This window comes from Dermacentor albipictus, chromosome 9 (genome assembly GCF_038994185.2).
Source record: "Dermacentor albipictus isolate Rhodes 1998 colony chromosome 9, USDA_Dalb.pri_finalv2, whole genome shotgun sequence".
In the NCBI taxonomy this organism is placed as follows: domain Eukaryota; kingdom Metazoa; phylum Arthropoda; class Arachnida; order Ixodida; family Ixodidae; genus Dermacentor; species Dermacentor albipictus.
This window is the reverse complement of record NC_091829.1, coordinates 18,729,105-18,748,622: the sequence shown is the minus strand read 5'-3', so window position 1 is coordinate 18,748,622 and position 19,518 is coordinate 18,729,105. Positions and strand designations below refer to the sequence as shown.

The 19,518-nt window shown below is 48.9% G+C and overlaps 1 protein-coding gene across 5 annotated transcripts in view; it reads left to right on the top strand.

The window, feature by feature from the left end:
• Positions 1-19,518, top strand: part of LOC139049761 (latrophilin Cirl-like) — a 1,359,947-nt gene that overhangs the window by 1,014,969 nt on the left and 325,460 nt on the right. For all 5 annotated transcript variants that reach the window (XM_070525564.1, XM_070525567.1, XM_070525565.1 and 2 more), the window contains one exon: positions 13,534-13,601. The gene's annotated coding sequence lies outside the window, so the exon portion shown is untranslated. The remainder of the gene's footprint in view (positions 1-13,533; positions 13,602-19,518) is intronic.

The window sequence follows — 19,518 nt, the reverse complement described above, 5'->3', positions numbered from 1 at the left end:
GCAAGTACGCGTTTTGTTTAATGACCACAAGGCTAGTGCGCTTGTGATTACGTACTTGTGAGGTTGACCAGATTGTTCAGTGGCACCAATACGTGCGATAAGTACGCCACTGCGATAGATTGGAAACATGTTGTTCGTGTGGTTAGGCCACTTAAGTTATGTTCGGCTGTTTTCATTTGTTGTTTGCATCGTCAACGACCCTTTTGTTTTGCAACAACAATAGTACTCTGGTCTTGTCGGCAATCGAGGAGAAATGGATAGCTGTTTGGAAGGGTGGTTGGAACTGCTTTGTCAAAATTGGGGAACTAAAAGATCAGGGTTGATTTTGACTCAGTAATAGCCTGGCGAGTCAGGGGTGAAGAGCCTGCGCTTACGCGTGGTGCAGCGCTGTGTTGTTTGGTTTGTTTGACGTATGTTTTCCAGGGCCCAGGATCCCGAGGGTTGTCAAACGAGGCTCGACCCCAGTACCCTGCAGCTTCTTTCAGCGTTCCTCATGGCCAGCGAATTGAGTTCACCGGCCATTCAGAACAACCGGGGCGAGGACGAGCTGTTAGATATGGAGCTGTTTCCTGCGATTACTTCGAGTTCCCCAAACCACTTCTAGTCGCAGCACAGCTAATTGAGGAATGCCGAAGCAGGAAAGCACATTCCAGAGGAGCGGCCGAGCAAACAAGTTTAAGGCAACAAGTTCACGTGCCAACAAGTTCGTGCGCCGCCGGGATTAGCAGGTGGGCCTCGGACAATGGAGCATGAGCAGCCCTCCCCTTCTCCTCGTTAGAAGTGCATTGCCAGTCTGCGAGGCAAGACCGCAGAAAGCCGCCAGGTGTGACACCGCGACACGGGCGCCTACCATTGGCTGAAAGTGGCGTCATCGGAGCGGACTCTCCCATTGGTCAAACATGACGTGACTTACAGTGCTCGGAGGGTTTATAAGAAGCCTTCCAGAGAGACCTGAGCATTCCGGGACATTCCCTGATTCCCTGATTCACCTCTCTCGAACTTCTTGCCGCGGGCCGCAGCGTCCGAGTTGCTGCCGGCCCGTAATGACTGTACGACTGTTACTTGTCGCTCACCCTCTCTGTACATCATGTAGAATAAACCCTCCCAAGTTTGGGTTTCCATCCCGACGTCCGTCCTCCAACCCCTACAGTATTCACACATGAACGAGACTTCTTGCAATCAGCCCCCGGTTGTTGTTATTTATTTATTTATTTATTTATTTATTTATTTATTTATTTTAGATACAGCGTGTATAGTAATTTTGCTGACGGGCATGCTTTACGCTATAGGAAATCACGTCACGGGAACTGGGGCCGGTATAGAACAGAAGCCAGGAGCCGAAGGCGAATATTTCTGAGTGTAGCTGCACTTCCGCGTTGAACAAACCGGAAGTCCGGAACGCCGAAATCTGAATGACCTAAAGAACTTCTTTTCTTGTGGTCATAAACTTTATTGAAAGGAGGGAGGGAAAGGGGGGGAGGGAGGTGGAGGTGGCTTCTAGTCAAGCCCACATTGTCCGGATGGCTAGTGGTCGGAGCCATCGGCGTTCGAAATCGGTAGGCGTTCACACCCAGGGCTGTTTCACCTTTCACTCTTATCCTCTTCGTCCCCCCTCCCTTTCACCTTCTCTCTAAACGAACTCGTCTCACAGACCCGACGCACTCGCGCTCTAGGTGAACACTCGTTCACCACCGGTGCACCCCTAAACCTGCAGCCGTCTCCTCCTCTCGAACTCGCCTTCGTCGTTGTCCTTCATTCCCGTGTGCCTCCGAACGGGACGCACTCACCGTCCACCGCGCCCCGGAGTCTGTTTGCCCGTTTCCCACCGAATCCTCTTGTCGATCTTATCGCATCTCCGCGAAAAAGCAATCGATTACTTTCTTTCGGACGCGAACCCACGGGTTCGGCAAGCAGCGCGACCATGTTACACCGCAGACCCAGCGAAAGCTGCTTCTGCTGCTGCGGATCTGTGCTCGCTCGGACCGAGCTATACAGCGACGCTCGCCTTTGTTTCCCACTCGTTTGCTCAGCACAAACACGATACACCCCCTACCCCTCTCTGCGACTGTTCTGTAGCAGTGCTCACAGTGACATCCACCCGGTTCCTGTTGTTGCCTGCCCTGGAGCGGCGTATACTGTGTGCGCTTGCCTGGATGCGAGCGCGAGATCTTATTGCAGAGCGCTCTGAACGGTGCGGATCCGTATCGGTGTCCAGTATCGGTAACAGAGGCGCTCAGCCCAGCCGGCAGGGGGCGCGGTGGGTGGGGAGAAGGTAGGGAAGTTTCTATACTCGTCTCTACATTCAGCCTCCGGTCTATAAATGCAGCGGAGCGTGGCTAATTTCTGCGCATGGTGGCGCGGACAAGAGGAGGGGTAGATAACCGCTGCGGTCTGGGCAGTCTTTAGGCACCGTTGACGGGCCCGTCTCTATTTGCGTCCGATTGTTACCGGGATGAGTTACACGGCGGATTCCCCACAGAATGGGGTGCGTTTGGGTGCGGTATAGTTGGTGTGCATGGGCTAAGGAACAATTAATGCTACCGGTGCGCCTGCTGGGTACGGTCGCGGATGAGAACGATTGTGTTTCCTGTTCACCGGTGCATAGAGAGCCTGAGGTTATGGGAAGCGAGGCTATATACTTCACAAGCGCTTTGCTGGGTGCTTGGAGGAGTGGCACTTATTGATACAACTCTTCCGGGCGTTGTAGGGGGACGCGTTTGCTTTTCCTAACCTAAAACGCTAGGTTAGGTACGGAAGCGAGCCAGCTTGCTCGACGATTTGATATAGTGGAAACCGATTTCTTCTTTTGTTTCATGATCGTCCTCGCGGATGATGCTGCCTGAGTGAGCGGCACCGGTGGGCGCTCTCGTGCAGTACTGCCGCACGTGCGGCTTTTCTTTTTTTTCGGTCGATTGTGTTTCCTCGTATTCTTAGCGTTACAAATCATCCCACGTTAGGTCGGTTTATTCTTGAACGTTGACGCTAATTCTGCGTCGATTCAGATTGTGCACGCGACAGAAATAGCAGAATGTACGTGAGTACTATAGTTATTATCCTGCAATATGCGGTGATACACCTTTAAGAGGCGTATCGACTTGCCCTATTGCATGAAAATCTACGACCATGCTCGCTGCTCTCTCGTTGTGATTCGAGTGTTGCTACAGCCTTTATGAGGACAAGTCGACCCGATGAATAGTTAGTCTGTACGCCTATAGGGTACTGTTCGTTGTTCACAGTCACTACAACGGGGCAATGTGAACGGGTTCCGTACGTATGCGTTGCGCGTATTACAGGTTGCACGTGTTACCCTTGCGTTGCGAGCATGTTGCTATTGTGTCCCGCCTAACACCACTGACATCGTGACTTTGCGACGCGATGCAACCATGACTAAGCGGCATTCGTGCTCCTTGTGGCTTCGTTCGTTCCGACAAAGACTTGGTATCTTTAATGTAAATCAGCAGGCCAGCAAATTACCTCACCAGGAGAGATCAGTATGGGTAATCCCGAAGCGAGCCGTATGCAGCCGCCATATTGCCTTCATTCCAACTCTTTCACAACTCTAAACACGTTGTTCAAACAGATGGCCACCGTGTTTCCGTCGCTTAAGTGCTGCTTCGTATGCGACGCGTCGTACGTGGGAATATTTTTTTTTTTCTCCATCTCTTCTTTTTTCTAAGACGACATGAATGTCACACGCGTACGACTGGACACGTCCGTGAAGGTCTCCGTGCTGCGTCCGTGTAGTGTTTGTGCTAGAAACAGGTGTTTATCGTTAGGCAATGATCGTTCCAAGCTTCACGAACTCTTGGCTCATACACGCGTATTGAGAACCAACCGGCTTTGCAAATGCGAGTAATCAGGGCTGCCTGGCACAGTTCCAAACTCTTTCGTACCGAAGCTGATATAGCACTTGAAGAGGCAGTGGACCGTCGCATCGCTTTAGAAACACACGGGGTGCATATCTCCCCTGTCTCGTGCAAGACGCTTTCAAAGAAGCTACGGGAAATCGCTTAGTGCGAGCTTCATTAGCTACACGTTCCGCAATCACGAAGCTTCTTGCACTTCTGTTCATGTTGAGACTTTCGAGGCGATATATATATAGACTTTACGTTCCATTCCTTTCGATGCAGTTATATCTTTGAAAGTACGCATCATGATGCTTTTTCTCGCCGTGCTTATCCAAGCAAAAGCATCAAAAATAGAAAATTTACTAAGAAGACTTAGCGCTCCGTAGCGCTTTTTAATGGTGCGGTCATTAGAGATACGAACGACCACGTTAAAGGCGTTAGGAAGGTTTAGCTGTTTAACCCATGCATACAAAATGCTTGTGTATAAGGTAAGGAGGCGTATGTGTTTCTACTGAAAAAGGAGAGAGCGCGTATGCAAAGTTTCGTTTTTGTTTGTTGCGTTATGGCGTACACTTACAAGCCAATTCATGGCGTTACGCACTTCGCATGGTATACGACCGGCCAGCGTTATATGCATAATACGGCACCGAAAAGCTGTTGCTGGCTTTGCATCCGGGTCTCGTTTCGCGATGCTATTCTTGGCACGGGCCAAATTGCGAAACCTTGGCGTTTGTGAGCCAATCAGAGGCGCCGTATAGCTGCCCTGCGAGCCAGTAAGAGATGACAAGATGGCGGCAGTGGCGGCGCGTAGCTGTTGACGGTGCAAGGAATCTTAAAGTAGAATTTTAGAACTAAAGCAGTTCGGCGTCCCAAATTTCGTGTGCGCAATTCTTGACAACTCGTTTGCAAATGCGCTCACCGCGACGTGGCGGTCTCATGCCCCAGGCCTCGTTATATATAGCGACGATGGGGTAAACACATATGGACTGTTTCACACAGGGTCAGCGTTTCTCCCATCGCCTCCCCCCCCCCCCCCCCCAAAAAAAAAAGCGCCGCTGCAGCGGTATCCTACCGCGATGCATGCTTGTTCATCTACCTGATTATGTTCATGTTTGCGCCTACACTGTGCGCGTATGTGGTTATTGGTATGCGCGCGTGTGTGTTGTTGTCGTTGTTGTTGCGTGAGCCCGCCTGCCTCTCGCCTTAATAGACAAGCTCGCCGCTGCGCGGCGCTTTCATCGAGAGTGACTGACAGCGGGACAGAGGCGGCTCGCCACGCGAGACAGACGGAGCGAACGCGGGAAAGAGCGATGCCTCGCGCGCCGCCGAGAGGCGGCATCGTTTAGGCGTAATTGGAGCGCGAGCGCTCCACGCTTGGCGCTCAACTATTCATGGCCGTCCGGCCGGCCGTCCGTCCGGTCCGACGAACGTACGACCGAGCGAGCCAGCTGGCCGGTCGATCGCCTCTTTTTTTTTCCTTTCCCGGCGTTGCCGCTTTGTGCGCCCAGCCGATAGCCCGGGATGCCGTATAAACGCGCGCGCGTGTGTTTGTGTTGTGCACAGCGTATTTGGGAGCTGCAGCCACCCCTTTTTGGCGCCATGGCAGCCCCATATGGCGGAGTAGCTCGCTTCGGAGCGCAGGCCTCGGGGAGATGATGTTCGCCGTTACGGGGGCGTTCGATGTGCCGGACGTTTGCTCCTGATCATCGGCCCGTTCGCCCAGAGGCCCCCTCTCTCTTACATTTTTCATGACTTAATATCGCAAACGATGCGCTATAGCTATAGCTATAGCTAGCCGGCTAGCTGGGAACGCTGGGCTGCTGCTCCGTGTCCTGTCATGCGCAGCTGCGGGCTTTCGATGGCGTGGATGGTGTTGCTGTATTTGGGTCACGGCCGTTAACGCTGAAGTTGTGCCTTTCCGTGTGTGTGTGTGCGCGCATCATTTGGGAAGCTCCACCCGAGCAGGCTATCTTGCCTTTGACGTAAAGCTATAGAGTTATTGCTTGACTTGTTCGGTTGTGAGTGAATTAGTTGAGTGAGGGAGATGAATAAGTTCAGGCGGTTGAGCGAGAATAAGCGGAGTGGGTTGAGGCTAAGAAAACGAGTGAGTGAGCTAGAGCAGTGGCAGCTTTCCTCATTTGCCCCCTTTTGCTCTTAGATTCCGTGTTCCCGGAATTTATGTTGCTGTTTCTTTAATGTGAGATGCGGATCCCATGCATCGCTTAGCTTTAGTACGTTCTTTCTTTGTTTTCGATTGAATTGCCGCGGAAATATTGAAAGTGATAGACGCACGCCGTGTAATGGCCACCTTTAACCAACGCGGTCGGCGAGAATCTAAAACTCCCCGGCGAGGTTTGCGTCACACCGCCGCGAATACATACGTTAATGCACACAGCGCGGTCCCGCATGGCGGCGTAGTCTCACGCTGTGCACATCGCGTCTAAGTCCGCATTCGATGTGTGTCCGGTCGCAGAGCTTGTTTGTTGTGGAGCGCGACCATTTGCAGCAGGCGTTACATCGATGCAGCTCGTTTTTTGGTCTCCATACACATCGGAGGGTGTTGCCCGTAGGGATGCGCAACGTGTCTGTTGTCCTTCTCGTTCATTCTGCCACTGCGCGTTTTTTTTTTTTTTTCTGTGACTGCCTTTATTTAAACCATAAACCCTCGCCAACTTGCTCGGCATTTTGTTGTTCTAACCTTTTAGTACATTTTACTGCTTTCATCTTTCACAGAATGACAGGGACAGGACAAGGAAGGGGGGGGGGGGGAGGGGAGGAGAAGGAGGATGCTTAGTTTCTCACGAGTGACGATTCCTCCCTTTGGCGCATAAACTTGCACCCTTGTTTTACGGGCATCGCCTTTATCAACATGGGGTCGCCCGCACGATGAACGAGAAAGCAGAGCCTTTCGACGAAGACCGTATGCGGCCGTTTTGTATCAAGGAGAGAAACCCAAGTGGTCGCTAAACAGAGCGGAGCGCGTAGCCTATAGCCCTGCCAAGGAGAGCCAAGCCTAGCCGAGCTGAGCCGCGAGTCACGCCAGTGCAACGAGACGGCCGTGAAAACGAAGACGGGATGAAAAGGCGCGCGCCCGACCCGTCAGCGCCGTCAACTGGTGTCACCGAGGCGCCGTTTAAAGGGCAGGGGCATTCATACGTCGCGCGAACCGCGGTCTACAGTCGACTGAGATCGGCCAGATGCTCCATCTCGCGGTTTTTTTTTTTTTTCACCGCCCCCGGCTTGATTCGCGAGCCCGCGTACCGCGTTTCCGAAGGCACGCGCTACGCCTCTTTTATACCGCAGAGCGAGCTGGCCCTGGGTCCTGACGCCTTTGAGGGAAAGGGGGCTGGGAAGCGGCCTCATAAAAGAAATCGTTCCGCCGCTAAAAGAATCGAACAGCTGCGATCATAGGGTTTCGGTTTAGTGCAATCTATACGTAGAGGCAACGTAGTAGCGAGGTTTGGGTACGGGCTAGCTGGTATTCCATTGTTTCAAACTTCACTTACAGTGCATACATAGACAAGTGACCAAAAGAACGACGTCCTCGTCGTTCTTTTGGTCCCTTGTCTATGTGTGCGCTGTAAGTGAAGTTTGAAACAACGTAGTAGCAACTGGAAAAAGAAAAAGAAGTCAGCAGACTTCAGGTACTCCTTCAGCTTCTAAATGACTTACTGCGACTCTGCAGTTACTTCCGCGACTATACCGTTGCGTCCCGGGCCCGACTTTGTGTGCGACTCGCGCTGCACTTGGCGAACGCCCCTAACTGTATGTAACGACGATGGCGCGATGACCAGAGCGGCGCGACAACGTGGGCAGCACCATAACAGAATGTATGGATATATAGTTACGGTGCTTCTCTCACAATGTATTTCAGTGGCGTCCAAGTCACTGCTGCCCCATGAGCAACGAGCACATCGGTAACACTGCTCGGTCGGCTCTTCAAGACGAGAAAGAGGAGTCGATACCGTTATCAAGGACAGATGCCGCTAGAAAACCTCGAATGCTCACCCAGGATATCACGTTCTCCGTGTGGGACACGTGGAAGTTTTCTAACCAAACGGCTGCACCACCTAGACTCTTCGCATTCCAGCTGGACTTTGCCGACGCGAAGCTACAACGCTTTATCGAATGTGGCTAGGAGTGGCCTTGACGAAGTATTTTGCTTTCCGAATTCGATGCGCCGACGACGCCTCGTGCGATGGCTGTGGTAGCGAAGAGATTCTACTACACCTTCTGTGTGACTGTCCTCACTACAATTTACAGAGCCGATCGCTCGCAATCGCGATCGTCCAAAGGCCATTAACAGAAGAAATCATGTTTAGATTGCCGACATCGCAAGCCATCGCAGCTCAGGGCGACAAAGGCTCTATTGCAGTGCTTAAAGACAACAGAATTGGACAGGCTGCTGTAGCCTGAACTAATGTTTACGGTGCAAGTGCTGCTGTGCTGTTCGGTGACTGTATGCAGTGACGGCGACAATGACCGACTATGACTGTGTATCTGTGCTCGCTTTCTTTCTCCATCTCTTCCTTCTTGTCATTTTACCCTCCCCCTCGCCCGAAGCGCAGGGTAGCCAACCCGGTCTTCCCGTCTGGATAACCTCCCTGCCTTTTCCTGCCCTTTCTTATCTCTCTATCCCTCACACACACAATGTGTTGCGTGTGGTATCCGTATCCGATATTAATTGAAGGATACATTCAACACAGCATGATAAACCATTGCGCTGCTGTGCTCGACGTAGCGGGTTCGATCGCGGTCGCCGCATATCGATGGGGGCAAAATTCAAACAGAAAAAAAAACTTTCCTGTCCATTGATTTAGGCGCACATTAAAGAACCTGCAGGTGGTCAAGGTTACTCAGTCCCCCACTACTGCTGGCCTAATAATCAGATAGTGGTTTTCGGCACACAGAACCCCGGTACCTCATTTTAATCACAGCACAATGACGATCAAGGGAAAGTGGAGTATAAAGACAAAGAGAGGGAGAAAGTGAACACTTACTTCGTGCGGAAGATGCAGTCGCTTTTGGACCAGCGTGCTAATTTCAGTGGGGGCAGCCATTACGCAGGCGTGCACCTCTTAGCCCTACCAAAAAACAAGCCATGGCACCCAACAGCACGTCTAAACAATGTCAATGAAAGCGCAACAAGACTTCTATAAAGACTTTAGTGATGGAGAGAAAAGGTTCCGGGATAAATCTATCCTCGCAGATATATGGCCAGTCTCTTCTCAGTCCGTATATATACAGACAGAACCTCTGTGTGTCTGGTGCGGGTGCGTGAGCACCAGTTGGGAAACATCGGGGCATATATATATACGTTTCCGTCATGGCGTCCGAATAAAACGGCTAAATTTTTAACGGCACAGGGACTTCCACGAAGAGGAAGCCAGCCGAATACGCGCGAAGCTTTTTCGCTTCCGTCGAAGAACTTCTTTCTTTCTTTCCTGCACGAGTATAGTGTATACACGGCGCGGCCACGTATGAAGATAGCGTGAGCGCAGCCCACTGCCTCGCCCCGCGTGCCATCGACCCCTCGCTGCCCATCGACCGCCACGGGGCTCCGAATTTAATTTTAGCCACCTCCCGGCGAAGTAATGGCGTGGCCGCCAATAACAGTTAGGCTATCGAGCGATGTCCGAGTCGAGAAGCAGGCTGTGAGGAGGGTGGTGGTGGCCCCGGGATGTTCCTCTCTGTGTCACCCCTTCCCCCTACTCCCCTTTCGCACCACTCGGCGAGAAGCGCCGGAACCTAATTCCCCTCTCTTTTATTCCTTCCCTCCTTTGTTTCCCTCTTTTGACTCTTTCCCTCTTCCCCATCCCCCTTTTTCCAGCGAAGGATAGCTAACCGGACTCTTGGTTAGTTAACATCCCTGCCTTCCTTATTCGCCTCTCTCTCTCTCTCTCTCTCTCTCTCTCTCTCTCTCTCTCTCTCGACTCCTCTGTTTCTGTGCAAACACTGCGCATTGCGGGACTGACCGTATCACGCCGTTCACCGTTTGCACCATTCTCTCGTTCGCCTCCACTCAGGATGTCGACGAGAGATGATCGAACGGCAATGTGCTGCACGCGGGGATGGCTTGCGGCCGCGCCGCTTACGAACTGGGGAATCATTTTATGATGAGTGCGAACGCGTTCTGCGCGGTGTCCTATAATGTGGCGAACTGTATTGACCGAAATTTCCCTACGTTAAAGGGATCGATGTGCTGTTTATATACGCACGCAACAGTATCGGCTGGATCTCCCTTGTCTTTTTTTTTTCATTTCCTTCTTTCTTCCACGTAGTGTTGGGAGGTTCCCGAAAGGGGAGGTGGATGAAAATGAGAAAGCGGGAACTTTGGTAGACGTTTGCATGCCTTCATCGAATCGTCCCCCGACGACTTTGTTTACTCAGTGTAAGAGTATGGGGATCTAGCGTCATTATTTCTCGTTTGGTTTGATTCTGGCTCCGCGCTCGTTTCCATAACGCACGTACGGCATCTTTGTTGGATCGATGGAAAATCGAAACATTGTCAATATACAGCTAAATGATATGAACCACTGTATATGCAGCGCGCATTGTAAGATAATGCTAAAAACGCGAAAATGAAGCTAAAATAAAGCGCGTAAGAAAGCGCCCGGATGAAACAGGTGCAAATACCGTTTGGGCTTAGTAACGTCTTCTTGCAACAGAGTAATAAATCATGAAGGGAAGATTTGATCTATTTTATTGCCTGTTTCGTGCATCGTTTGTCGTTCCCGCCGAACCTGCTTATCACGCGCTATTCACGAATTGGACGCCAGCGCATGTCGGCCTTCCCTCTGCGCGCATATCATTTAATCTTTCCTCATAGCCATCTGGAGCAATACGCTAGGCATGCCACCAGGCAAATCTCACCAGGGTTCATTAGAGATCCATCTCTCTATCTCTAAGCCCTCTTGCAATACCTGCAGCTTGTAATATAGCGGCTATTTGTAACAGGTAGCTTCGCTCCAAATGTCTTGCAATCACTTCATTGTAGCAAGACTTACGCAGAGCTGACCCAGAGTTTGTTTGTTTGTTAGGTTCTTTCTTTTTTCTCATAGGCTTATGCCAGTTGGCTTGCGATGGCTTGTGGCGTCCTTGCTACCGTGATATTCTACCTGCGGGAGCAAGTTTTGCTTAGTGTTAACACTGGGTCTCGTCACCTTGTCAAGCCTTTTGTGTGTCACATCTAATCATGGAGCAAAGATTGAAAAGCCAACTCAATGTCGCTCCTTGGCGCGCTGCTTGCTTCAATATCGTATTGAAGATATAAGTGAGTGTGAAATGTGAACAACGAGCGTGGTATAGAAATAAGTGCGTGTGACTTGTATATACCTTCGTTTTCATTTCGCGTTCAATAATATTTTGCAGTACAATATGAACCAATCAGCCTAGCAAGGGAGCCGTCCTCACCTTATGACAACGATCGTGCTTTCCGAAATTACATGCCGCAGTGAGTAACAACTGCTTGTAGAATGCCCGGTGCGGGTCATGTTGTTGAAGATCATCATGAGTGGTCTAAAGGACGCAACGACAGACAGACGCACAGGTATACGACCGCGGAACATGCGATCAACACCTGGGAGCTAGAGCCTTTGATGTTGCTCTCTCTATCTACCTGTCTAGCCGTGCGCTCTGAATCGCTCGTGTTGAATTTGAGAACGCACTGCCCAAACGCTGGCGAAACTAGAACAGCCTCTCTCCTGAATCTATTCTCGTTTGTGAGAATTATGCCTCAACAGGTTGGTCAGTGGTTGACCGACGAATGTCGTCGCAGGGGACTTCGTCAGGTCAGCAACTGCTTCCCTTGGCGATGTTTGCGTACGCGATATAGCTGACGCTGGCTTCTGCGACATTCATTGTTCTACTACTTGTTAATTACTTCAAGCTTCCTCCTTTCTGTGAACTATATTTTCCTGTTTGGATCACGACAGGGCGTGGCTGCTCATAAACGTGGTATTGACGGTCCTCCCTATAAAACTTTCACGAAATGAATGCAACATGTTGCCAAGTGTCTGCGCTCCTTCTATGTCAATACCCATTCAATTCCTTTCACTTTTCTTGTTCGTCTGTTTTTGTTATATCGATATCGAGCGTAATCTCGTTCCACACGATGACGTTCGTGCACGCCAGGCGCAATTGTTCATCACGGTTTATCCATTTCACGTTGTCGTTCTCGCTCGTTTCTTTTTGTACTTTAGTGTCATTATTTTTATCTTGCACATTTTCCCAGGACACGGGCACGCGGACTGCGGCTTTCGGTACACCCAGTTCGCGTCTCCGCAGTCTTTCCTTACGCGGGCGCCAGTTTTATGTGTTTCCGGCTTCGACGGTGGATCGAAATTGGACATCCGGCTTCGGATCAGCAGTTGGCTCCAGGATATTGCGGAGGGAGTAGGAGATAGGCATAGGGAGGTGGGTGGCAGAGACGGTCGAGACTTCTGACCCCCCCTCCCCTCCCCTCCCCTCGACGACTACGGGTCCGAACCATCTGCGCGCCCCACAGCTCGATCGGTTTCCTTCCTTGATCCTTCGATCATAGGCTTGGAGCTCAGAGGGAAAAGTGGTTTCGTTCCTCCTCCTTCGACAGCTTCCATTCTTATTACCTCCTCTCCCTCATCGACCCCCCTCCTGATGGCGTTCTTTCGTGCGACTCTAATGCCTCCTCGCCACCTTTTCTTTTTTTCGCGTTAAGCGGTCCCCGCGCGGTCACGGAAGACTCCCATCACGAGCTTGGCGCGGTCGCTGCCTCGACTACGGATTTGGCAACCTCTCGATTCGCATTGAACTGTAACGCGTGCTTCTTTAGACCTGGCTTTTTACGATGGCTCAGCCTACTATGGCGTTCTGCCGCTGCGCACAAGGTCGGGGGTTCGATTCCTGGCCCAGCGGCTGCATAGCGATGGGAGCTGATTTCAGAAGTGCACCGCCTACCCTGCTTACGTTCAATGAACCTGTCAGGTAATCAAAATTATTCTAAAGCTTCAACCGGTTACACCCCAATATGACACAAAAGGTACAGAACCCATAAACCCCTCGAAATATCATTGCGTAAACATTGCGTTCACGTCTCACACTGCACATGCACCTGGTTTGGTGCTCGCATTTCAACACAGCTTGCGAGTTCCGCAGTGCATAAGAATAGGAATAGCATGAAAATAAATTTTTGACCGTTGCGGTGCCAGAATATAAACATTCTGAACGATTAGACGTTTCGTAGGGATGACAGCAAGCACAAACGTATTGCCGTTGGCTTTATAGTATTTAGTTATTCACTTGAGTTAAGCTTCGCTTCACGTTGATTCTAACGTGTGCATTGGATCTGCGTAATTTTTCAGCTAGTTTTCTGGGCCACGATTTTGTAGCGATGCCTTCTCCGATGCTATTCCTTTTCGTGCTTTTCGCGCTTTGTCGGTGGTCAGAGCGACGCTCCTCCAGCAGCTTCAGTGGGATTAGGCGGCCGTCAGTGGCGCATAACAGTGGCATAGAATCGAGTGGGAAGGCATCGCTCCAAGGTCGCGACTCTGTTCTCTGTTCTCGCTGCAATGTAACCCCCCTCCCCCCCTACCCAGAGCATTGAATCACTCCCGAACAGCGCTTTCTTGTACCTTGCAGGCGGATTAACACGAAAATGCGCAGTCATTCTCGCAAGCCTCATTTTCTTCCTCCCTTTTTTTTTTCGCAGTGTTTTTCGTGGATGAACGGCTGCCGTATCCTTCATTGCGACTGCGCCATGACTCTTCCGCTGTGAAGGTGAGTGTCACATTTCGAGCGCTTCGTGTTATGTGTATTAACATCTTAATTTCCACTACTTATGTGATGAAAGATGCACGCCGAGTGGTCATGGCACCGACTTTTCATGTAGGACTACAAGCCTACAAGCCTGGGTTCAACTGTAGTGTGGGCGTCCAGAAAGAAAATTCAGAACGATCATGCCTTCCTCCCTCGTGCCCTTTTTCCCCAATACGTCCCAATTCCACACCTTCTCATAGTGGCCTGATTTCTGAAGAACAATGATTTATCAGACCTAATGCACTGAACATGGCGAACATTGCAGACGACTGGACAAGTGACATCTGTTTTCGGTGAAGTTAGTGATTTGTAACCTCCGTGCTTCACTTGCTTTAACTTGATGATTTTCAACAATTTCTGAAAAAAAAATGTACGAGGCACGAACGAATCAAATATCTGCTTCCTACAGTTGCTAGCATTTATTTCTCATATGCAACAAATTTTCATTCAAATCTGTCCTGCGTCTGTCTAATAAGAGCATTTATGCGTTCTGCATGTTCTTTAATACACAGGGAAATCTCAACTGGTGCCGCGCTAAAGCTTTCCCTTAAGAAAACGCTTTATTTATAAAAATGGCACGTGGCTATGCAAACTTTATTGACGTGTAAGAGTTACGTAACACTGCACTGCGGAACACTTTCTGAACTGCGCGGAAGGCGACATTTAGTTACCAACTCAGCTTCGTTTTACATTCTGCTTTTTCTTAGGTATAGGACGCCTGCAATACAATAATGTGCCTATTCTAACGCCAACGTTTCTGGTCGCAATGCCTTAACACATTTCCAGTGAAAATCGCGTTCTGTCTTCCTGCTCTCGTCAACGCGTGATAGTTATCGAGCGTAACCAACACAGGGCGTCACAATCTGTACAGCACGGTACATTTCCCGTTATGTGACGTCAACGTCATTTAACGGTTGTGTTCCGTCTGGCGCGATACCCCATGTGCGCGCGGCGCATCCATACCCGAATCAAGACACTCTGTACCTCGTGATGTAAGGTTTAAGGAGACGTGTTTTCACGGTGTTTGGGGATCCACTAATATGTAGGAACACTGTTTCTGCAATTCTTCATTCGGGATTTGACAGACACAACTCAGTAGCAAAGGTATCGAATGATAAAAAGTGAATGATAAAACAAGTTCCCACGGTCGTCAGACCTTAACGAGACTTTGCAAATAGCGTTATTTTGTATGTGTGTGCCTTTTTTTTTTTTGCTCTTCTGTGTCGTGTTATCACTGTGTACTGCAGTGTATGATATATATCACTCGGGACCTAGAGTGAAATGTCAGGAGAGAAGCCAGAGTAACATCTCCTGCTTATCAATAATATCTGCACATATCATTCTCCCTCTCTCTCTCTCTCTCTCTGAAGAAGTTGTGTGCCTTCCGGTATCTCGTCTCCAAACGAGAGGTTCAGTCAACCGGCATGCCAATTTCGTCTCTGTGACACAGTATCGCACTAAAAATAAAAAAAAACGCTTCCTTACCTGTGAGTTACAGTGTGCCGTCTGTCTCTATAAAACGGGAGCAGACGACAAGGTACGAAACTCGTGTCGCGAGTGACGAACCGAACCGAGCAGACGACGAAAGCTCCAGAAATTATTGCTCCGTCGTCTTAAATTACATCCAAGTAGCTGTTCCTTTTTTTTACGTTTCGTGCTTGCCTCTTTCTATTTCGTATAGAAATAGAAAAAGTATTTCGAGCGTCAACGCTTACTTCACCGTGAGTTTGCACTTTCTTAAAGGGATCCGGAAAACAGAAAAACGAAAACGCTTCTCGATGCTCTTGGCACGGCCTTACAAGCAATGACCAAGTAGCTAGGTGGAGCAAAACGGGCAAAAAAAAAGCCAACTTTTGGATCCTCATATCTGCCTTTTCCACGAAAGAACTCTCATTTTCCAATTTCCTTACAGCTTTCTCATCTCTCGCCCGCTGCAACAGCTTCACTCTTCTTTTTTTTTTCAGGAAGTCGAGTTTTTCGATCCTCTCTTTTACACGCGTGAGGATTTTCATCCGACGTTGCTCCTGGCGCTCGTTTTCCGAGCTGCACATCTTTTCGCTGCTGTCCTATCGCATGTACTCGCTCTGTTCAAGATTGTGTTTCATTTTTCGTAATATATCCTCTTCCTTTCAAATATCGTTCATTTTTTTCCTCTCGCAACCGTCGTCTTACGACAGCCTCCTCTGTCTCAAAGCCGAGCCGAACCCCGAGGTATAAGGAAAAAAGGGGGAAGCCTAGGGGAAAAGGGGAGAAAAGAGCCAGAGTGGCGTTTGTACATAGTGTGCTACCGGGAAAAGAAACCCCTCTCCCATATTTCCCCAATGATTCGCTTCCTCTTCATAGTTTTCATCTCTTTTGACAAGCCTAATTTATCACTCGACTTCCCTCGACTCCCCTTTAAACGTCTTTCAGCGATGCCTCCTTCCCGTTTCTTCATCTTTTTTTCCACAGCTGCCTTTTCGTTTTTGAGGAAGCCACGTTGTCGTATAGGCGACGCTCTCGGTGACAGCTACTCGACGTCATTTTTTCCCCTCCGCAAAACTCGTGCTCGGTGAGATTCTGGCTCCTTTCATCCCCCAAATCCTCCCTCCTCCCGCACATCAGCACGAAGCCCCTACTTCGCCTTTTTCCCCTCGTTTTTCTGCAGGCCTTATCACTTTCGCTCTTGTACTCGTGGCGATGTACGTGTTTAGTCGAGTGTCGCGTGAAGATGGAGCTTGCGTAATTTGTAAATGGTCGGTTGCAACATTACGCAACTGTAGAGTCATCGCTGTGCGCTACTTAATGAAGCGTATGCATAATGAATCCAAGATTAGGTGACGGGGTGACTAACAGTCAGCACTTAGAAACTATTTACTAGTGTTACCTTACCTTATCTCACCTTTAGCTGTTTTGATGAACGGAACATTAAAAAAAAACGCTAGATAATTAGCACTCCTGAAGATAATAAATGCGATGTTGTGTAACAGAGGCGGGGTCGCAATGGACTAGGGCAAAATGTATCGATTTTTACATCAGCACCACGGCAGTGTAAAACGTTCATGAAGCTACAGAGCGGTTAATGCCTCTGTACGTGTTGCTGCATAGATGGCCTAGTTTGCCAAAGCTATCTGGAGACCTATGTTATTGTACTGTGGCGTGGGGTCCTGCAGCAAAAGTAGATGCATTAGAAATGTTGAATTCAGATTGAAATCAGGCGCTAAGAGGAAGAGGTCTAAGAGAACTGCCAAGGCAATATATTGCTCCAGGCTGTGCGTTCTGCATTTTCATTTGTATTACTCTGAATCTTTTTTAATGTAGGAAAATTAGAATGTATAGGGCTCTTTAGGGCCGCACACTGGCCCAGTTCGTGCTTTCTTTAAATATTCGAATTTCCGTGCGGTAACTAAACTCGCGCGAGCGTTTGGCGGGTGAGCGCGATTTTGTAAATGTCAGCAAAACGACAAAACTCAAGGGGCTACACTGTACAATAATTTACACCCTTAAAAGTGAAAAAGGTGTAAATGTGTCTATAACTCGCACCTAAGGGTGTGAGTTATAGACGCATTTACACCCTTTTTCACTTTTAAAAGCGTAAATTATTTTACAGTGTATACCGATTCTTTTAGGGTGTGCGTGCTGGGAACTAAAAAGAATCTGAATTAATTGTGGGCTTTAACGACCCGAAACTGCACAGTGGTTAATGAGGGACGCAGTAGTAAAGGGCTCCGCATTAATTTTGATCACCCATAATCGGCGACAACCTCAGAATGCCGTACGAACTCCACTTACAAAAAACGCAGTGCATTTCCTTTCCACCACTGAAAGATAAACCGAACCAACTGAAAGTCCGTTAAATAACTTTGCTAATGTAAAGGTTGAGCTAACTGCAGAACAAAAGCTCGTTGCTTCAAGGGAAAATATAATATTCGGCTGAGCCGGGTCGTCAGTATCACTTATAAAGCTTGCTAAGATGTTCAGGCCTCAACCAAAAACCTGTGACACAAAGCCAGATCTGTACGGGGAAGACGGACGTTTTAAACGCGCAAAACCGCTTGATGCTATAGAAATGAGTGATGATAATCGGCTGGCGCAGTGTCATGAATTACAAGGCTTGCAGTAATGTTTTTCGGATGTACATTGTAATAGGGTTTCAGAAGTGGAAGTGGGGAAAGCCAGTATCATGAAGACAGAATTTACGGCTTTGTTTGCTTCTTCGTTATTGTTTATATGCAGTACGATGTATTACACGTGCGATACGTTACATTGTACTCAGTGTATGCACTGGTATTGATACATATACCACAGTTGTGTGCGCGCATACGGGTGAATAAATTTCCTTGTGATCTATGCAAATTGGTTTTGAGTTGAACAGCGCACACATAACCTTTTTTATGCTTATTTTGTCACCGACTATGGCGTTTTCTTAACGTGTACCTATTAAGCCGAGTGCGTGAGTGTCATTTCTTTCTTTTCTTTTTTTTACGTTTCGTCCCCATTGATGTAATGCCACCGACTGGAAATCGAACCCTTCACCTCATGAACAGCTGCTGGATCACGCCATAGCCTATAACACCCCCCCCCCCTCCGCCCCCCTCTCCTTCCTCGGTAGGTCAGATCAAGTTAGCGCTGAATATGGCTATCGCAATCTATTGTTTAGCATATGTTCGCTTCAATCATGTTAAGTGACTTCGCTCGCCCGGGATATTGCATTGTGTTTGCCCGTTTCTTCGACATATCTCGCATGGTCTCGTTCTTTCGGTACTGCTCCTTTTCAGTTGCGGTATATCAGGCTACCCCTTTCGCCTGTTCTAAGCAAATTCGGACCGCGCTCAAGCGGCACTGAAGCTACGGGGCTGTAAAACTCTTCGAAGGTAAACCGCGCGCCTAATGTGATGGCGGGTTTTTTTTTTTTTTTTCAAATGTACACGGAAACACGATTTGCGCAAGCCGGCGTTATGCAGTGAAGCCTCCCGTTTTCCTAGTCGTGGTTGGTATATACACACAATTTGCGGGCCCCGACAGAAATCGTTGTTCCGAGAAAAATGGACGTGTTCCCAGAGAAATATGAGCTGCCACTGCACAATTGTTCATGCCCATGTTTTGATCTTCCTTTTTTTTTTTTATTCTTCCTTGCGCACGTAATAGGTCTCTCTTTTTTTTTCTCACGTGAGGAGCTATACTTCGTTTCATATAGTTCTGTTCAGCGTAACCAAAGGTATGTACGGGTTGTGCCAGCCGCTGAGCAACGAATACTCCCATTTAAAGGTCGGCATCAAAAATACGTGGTCTTTCTATTGACTTTCCTTTTGTGTCTTCAGTACGCATTCTGTTGAGTTGCAGTAGAATAACATGCACGATTCTTATAAGGGCCGGTCGTGTGAGCTAAGAATAGCTCTGATCGAGCTCTGTGAAGCAGTTAAACAGTAAAGCTTGCGACGAAGCTAGGATGGCTTTTCTACAATGACATCATACAATGCAAGTTAGCCTAATCAAGGTCTTCGTGAGGGATTGAGTATAAAACACGAGACATACTTGGCATTAGCAGTTACAGCAAGTTGATTTCTAATGCAAGTGACTTTACTTTATCCGTGCGTTTCAGGGTTAGGAAAAAAATGAAGAACAGGATCAATCGATGCAGGTACTTGTCGATACAATAGTGCACGCTTTTAGAATATTACGCCCACGTATTACACAATCGATTGAAGTGAATGCATGGCACCAAGGCCCGCTGACTTTTTTTCTTTCTGCGAATAGGTAAGCGCATAACACGTTTCTTATCGCCGACTTGTTCTTCCGATAACAGTGAGGTAATGTTCATTTATTGATTAAATTTGTCGTCCTAGCTCAAGGCGGAGGGCTTTGCGAGACGTGGTGTTGTCTCCGGCTCAGTTCTCGC